Below are 6,000 nucleotides of genomic sequence, written 5' to 3' on the forward strand. Positions count from 1 at the left end.
ATATAGGTGTTTAGGTACATCATCACAAATGTAGCAAAAATGTGCTTCTTTCAACCACAATAGCCTCTGTAATAAGTCTATAGACTGTACCATCATCCAACAAAAACAGACCCCAAATTCATATATTCCTTTATTTCTTCAAGCAAATTACACTTCCATTTCTTTGAATGCCAAGGCTGCAGTGTTAAAATGTTATTTTTTAAAGTTCTGAATGTTTTATCATAATCCATGTGTATAGCATTAAGATGGGCCTGGGCTAAAGTCCTGTACCTAAATCCTCTGGACTTTCTTTGGAAGTTGAAATCTTTGAAATGCAGGACACAAAAAACAGCAGAGATAAATGGGTTTATAATGTTCAAAAGATCACTGTTTGAGATGATGCAGAAGAAAACTCAGAGCCTATTTTATCTATAGGCTGAAAGTTTGGGAGGTCCTGATAACTGATCCTGGTCCATTAAAAGGCTGCTTTGGGTGAGGGGGGAAGGTGTTGCCCTTTGATTTCACTGTTAATAAGCCTGTATCTCCAGTAGCACCTTCTGGTTCACAGTTGTCTTGGGCTTTGTGCTTTCATGCTAGACGTGATAAGCACAGTAGGAATGTGGGATATTTGCACATCATAAAGTAGTTGCACTTTGATTGCTGACAAAAATATGAGATTATACAACGATGATGAAGACAGCATGGAGGAGGCATGGATGAAAATGACTACTCTGAATAAATGGGCATCATCAAACATACAGAGCTGGCAAACTGCTCTTCAAATACTACCTTTTAAGTGTACATCTGAGATGTTTTCAGTGGAGACCTAAAAATGTAAATGTGACACACATAACATTCATCAGAGTGCCTGAAACTTGCCTGGTTTTTTGCCAGTGGGGCAAATAATAGCTCCACAAGGCTGTTTCATGTCAGGAAACTAGCATGCATTTGCAGGTGGGGGGGTAGTCTCCCCTGTGCGGCAGTCCTGATGTAAACTGGAGTCTTACATGCCAGCTATTTCAAAAGTGAAAAGTCAGAAGCCCTTACATGGTACATCCAGCATCTCATCTGATTTGACCAAGATCCCTAAATAATTCCAGTCTCACCTCCTCAGGCAGAAAGAGGACCCACAAATCCTGCCTTTTTCTTGTCTCTGGTTCTTCCAGTGCTGTCTGAACAGAGTTTTCCCACACTCTCCATGCCGAGGGAATAAATAGCTGACAAGAATGGGAAAAGAATCAGTAGTGCTCCAAAACATTTCCTCAGTTGGTCCCCCCACCATCTGCTAGAGTTGTTGCTCCATTAGACAAGAGAGATTCTGCTGTGCACACTGCTTATTCTGGATGGGCTTACTACAGACGACTATGTACCACGGGAAAACTTTTGGGGAGCTGCAAGGAGGAACGGAAACGAGAACAACCATTGTTTGATTTCACATAAATACTTTAATAACATGTCAGACACAGGAACACATTGTAAACGTTCTCCTACATTATGCAGATACTTCCATGTAAGAAAGGGCTATTGCATTAGAAGAATACTGCAATACAAGCCTAGCAAATAACTTGCCTCTTTCTGTAAAGTCATTCTGTAAAGATTATCAGAGGACCCCTTCCCCAAATGTAGGGAGGAGCTTTCTAAAGGAAAATATCCTATTTCCTTCTTGGCTTCATTCATATTATAGTATACATTTCACAACCAACACATAATTAAAGTGCATGTTTATACCATATATGCAGTAAGTTAATCAGTCAGCCTCCATGCTTTCAAGTGCTGGAAAATTGCAAGGATTTCCATTAACGGCACTTCATGGTGCTTATTGTTGCCTCTGGGAAAAATACTGCATTTTCTTGTCACTTTTTTTTGCTTCAGTGATGAGGATGCTTAAGAACCAGTGTTGTCATTGAGAAAAGGAAAGAAACCTGGTAACAAAGGCTGCACTGGAAAGGATAGGGCTTCTGGGGAATAGGCATTGCTGCTGCCTGCTAAACAGCATTCTTGACAACTCCGTGGTAGAGATCATATGTGACAAACTGTTTGATCTGATGGTTGCCTGGTGTGAATGGAGCCGCTGTCAATGTATTACATGCTCCAAAGTCAATAAAGTCAAGCTATTTTACAGCAGCCTAGAATTGGGCCCTGTTTCCATACCTTTCACCTTATTGGCAACCTCTATGGAATGGCACTAATATCAGCCTTAATATCAGATTTCAACAGCAGCTTCTGCTTGATTGTATAAGAAGTCAAATTAACGTCAACTATGAACTGCAGAATCAAAAGAGCCCTTGGAATCATCAGATGGGGTATTATACAGGCCTAACAGAAGTGAATAGCAGCTTATGTGAATGCCCTTAGGAATAAATATTTCTTCTGAGAAAAGGCAGTGGGATGATAGCTATGTGACCAATATACACCTCAAGCAGGAAACAGTTAAACTGGCTGATAAATTCTAATGCATGGAGTCAGGCACTGGGTGATTCCCCACTAGTGGTTTTCTGTGGTTCAGCTTCCAAATGACCTCGATTTTTTTTTTTTTGCGTTTCCACACATGGGAAGGCGATCCTAGCAGCAGCTTTGAAGTCACTGCAGGTTTTGTCCGGGTTTTTTCCATCCTGCTTTTCCCCGACTTATTTGTCCATTTGCTGCAGATTAGGGATTTTAATCCTGTGAAATTCTTTATCCGATGTTCTCCCCACCCTTTTCCCTGGCCCCTCAAATCAACTAAATTTGATTGGTTGATCACGTTTTCCAAGCCACACCCACTACCCTTTCCCTTCCCCTCTTGTTTCTCTCTCTTTAAAAAAAATTATAAAAAATGTTGCAACGTTTCTACATGTCTACGCAGAAACATATCCTGTGTCGCGTGATGGCAGCTGCCCAATAACAGGTCATTTAGAAAAATGAAGAAGAAACACATCTGTCGACCCCCCAGAAAAAGCAATGAGGAATCCATGTTTATACTGGCAAATTCCGCACGATGGACTTTGAGCATGATGAAATGAAATGTCAATGCGAAACAAAAGCCTTAATGTGGATTCAGGGAGCGGTGGATTCGTACGACTCCACTGCAGCACGACTGCTCAGAAAGTCCGATCAAAATCGATCATGTGGAATCCCTCACCGTGTCTCTTCCCTGTTCCCCATGACCAGAGTCCCACTTCTGACTGGCAAACCACATCTGTTGGAGGGAAGGTAGGTGACAGTGCATAGATGTGTCAATATACAGATGCATGCACTGTTTTTCACTCCATGAACCAATCAGTGCAACTGCTGAGTGTCTTCCACATGGACTCAGTCTTGTGTGCATTACACACACACCCTCCACAATTCTACTATCTCACACAACATAACTCTATCCAGAGAGAGAAAAGAAAGGATAAATTTAGAACGTGAAGGCTTGAAGAAACATTTTATGTTTTCCCTTCTTCCCAACTGGCATTTCAAGAATATGCTTTGAAAGAGGCAATGGAGATGGTTCTCTTATGATGTAGTTGTCTTGAGTAGAAGAAAACAGAAATATACTTTTATCCCCACACACCTAATACTTCTTGGCATGGTTTAACGTCGCTACAGCATTCTTTGTTCAGATGAACAGTACATAAATGCATAAGAGTGGCACTGCACTGTCGTGCATAAGGGCTCACAAACGTCTGCATAAGGGCTCACAAACGTCTGCCCTGACATTGCATAATTTTGGATCTCCGTATTGCTTTGTTATTTAATTCTAGCTGCTGCCCATTCTTGTTTGCTCTTGGAAGTGACTGAACAGAATTCTTGGCTTCTGTTATCTTCAGCATGGGCTATATGGTTAGGTAATTGATTGCACTCTAGTTTTCTTTTTACCTCTCCAGCACTTTTCATTAAGGATTATAAAAAATGTACTTAGCTATCTTAAACAAGGAGGGGGGAAATACTGCTTTTTCCCAGTGATGTTGGTGAAGGGATTTTTGTTCAAATTTCTATACTTCTCTTTGCTTGTGGATAACATAATAAGACAACTCCAACCACCACCTGCAGGAGAGTCCAAACGTAGCTCTACAACTGTCATCCATAATCATTGTCCATATAATGATTCTGTGGGCTTGCTAGAATTTTACACCGATTTCTTGCAATTGTTTTGCGTGCCTGCTTGAGCATGGAAATAAAAATGCAGATTTTAAAAATCTAATAAATTCATAAATAATAAATAGCTAGAGGGTTCTAAAACAAGGATAGCCACAAACATACCACAGAGCAAGGAACAGATTTGCAAAGCTGAAGCTGGTTGCTTCTGTGTAGACTCTGGAGTTTCTATACCATAATTTTTTTTTTTAAAAGAGCAAGTTTATAACCATCATGATTGTGAAGAAAAATATAAATATTTGTGGACTGTATCTGTCAAAGAAACTTAACTTCTAATACATAAAGGCTGAATTCAAATCGACTGTGGTTTGTTTACACTGTGGTTTGTGCAACAAGCTCTGTCTAGTCAAACAGATTAAATATAACAAATAAATAACAGATTCCAGTTTCTGCTTTTTGCCTTCTCTCCACTTCCCAACAGGGAAGGCATCTTGCCCTCTCACCAATCTTTGTGGCTATATAATCTCAAGAGGCAGTACTACTCCACTAACTGCATTTGTGAATTCAGACATGAAGAAAACTACAAAAAGTACAAACTGTGGTTAACAAACTAGCTACAAGTCAGAATTTGGTGACATCCCTACAAACCTCAGTTTCTTGTACCATCTGTATTAAGATTTCCTAACTAACTGTGATTTGACAAGCCATAGTTTATAAGACACAGCTTACCGTGCAACCGGGGCATGGGACCTTCTTTGGGAAGCACATGCCCTTCTGCTCACAGCTATAGTCCCAATGTTCTAGAAACTCTAGTTACTCTGTTTCTCAGTCTCAGGCAAAAATGATGGGAACAAAACAATATCTAAATTCTCAAAATCAAATCCCCAAAACAAACTGGACAGCAACAAAAAGTATGCAAACTAAACATATGGTAGCTGGCCAAGTCTAAGTTGTTTCCCAAATTGTCTTTACTTGTCTCAGCATCTGACATTTCCTTAGCCCTCAAGATATTAGGAAACATAAAATGAAGTGTTATCCTGTACTTTTTACGCTGCTTCTCACCTATTTTAGAAGAGGCCAAAAGGAATATAAAATGCAAATGCTGAAAAGCAGTTAAGTTTAGGCTTTTATCTGAAGATGAACTTATTTCTGATTGTTTTAGTACATGCAACATGCATGTGCACACAATACTCTCTCAAAAGTGATTTCTCTTCAACAAATTTCACTGTCTTTGGAAGAAAAGGGCGGGCATGAACGAATTCCAAATCCATTTGTATTGCTGTTCTTACTTTTAAGGCTCTCCTCTCTCTAGCATTAGCAAGTCCCATTCCTAACTCAGAAGAGGTGGTGCTTCTGATATATGAGAGCATGATTTTGTTCACCCTGGAACCTCAGCCAGCTGTCTCTAAGGGCTGCAGAGCACCTGAGCAGGAGAAGTCTAATGGAAAACAAGAAGGAAAAGGCTGGTCCCTGGGATCTTGTTTACAGGCAGTTCATACTACAAAGCTCATACAATACAGATTCTCATGTATACCCTGGGACAATACCATATGCTTATGGCAACTGCTCAAGCTCCTACCTTCAGGAAGTTACAACCACATATATGAGCATGAGGAGTCACTTCTAAAGTCTCCTACCACACAAAGTGGCTTAGGTTAACCTGCAGGATTCTGATATTAGGATATTCTGAACCATCTATGGGAGGAAGGCCTTGGAAACTGATGCCCTCCTTTAGCCTGTCACAGTAAGTGTTCTGACCAATTTATCTACAAATAACCTTGCATCTTCCGTTGTACAGCTTGGTATATTACCAATCAACTTCTGAGTATAGCAGAATGGAGCACTTTGATGGCACACCAACAGTCTTAATTCTTGCAATAGGCTGGTTCCCTTTCCCAGCTGAAACAAGTGGTTACCATCCACTGCAAACTGCTGAGTAGTTGGCATCATTCTCCTGGA

This window comes from Eublepharis macularius, chromosome 4, assembly GCF_028583425.1.
Source record: "Eublepharis macularius isolate TG4126 chromosome 4, MPM_Emac_v1.0, whole genome shotgun sequence".
In the NCBI taxonomy this organism is placed as follows: domain Eukaryota; kingdom Metazoa; phylum Chordata; class Lepidosauria; order Squamata; family Eublepharidae; genus Eublepharis; species Eublepharis macularius.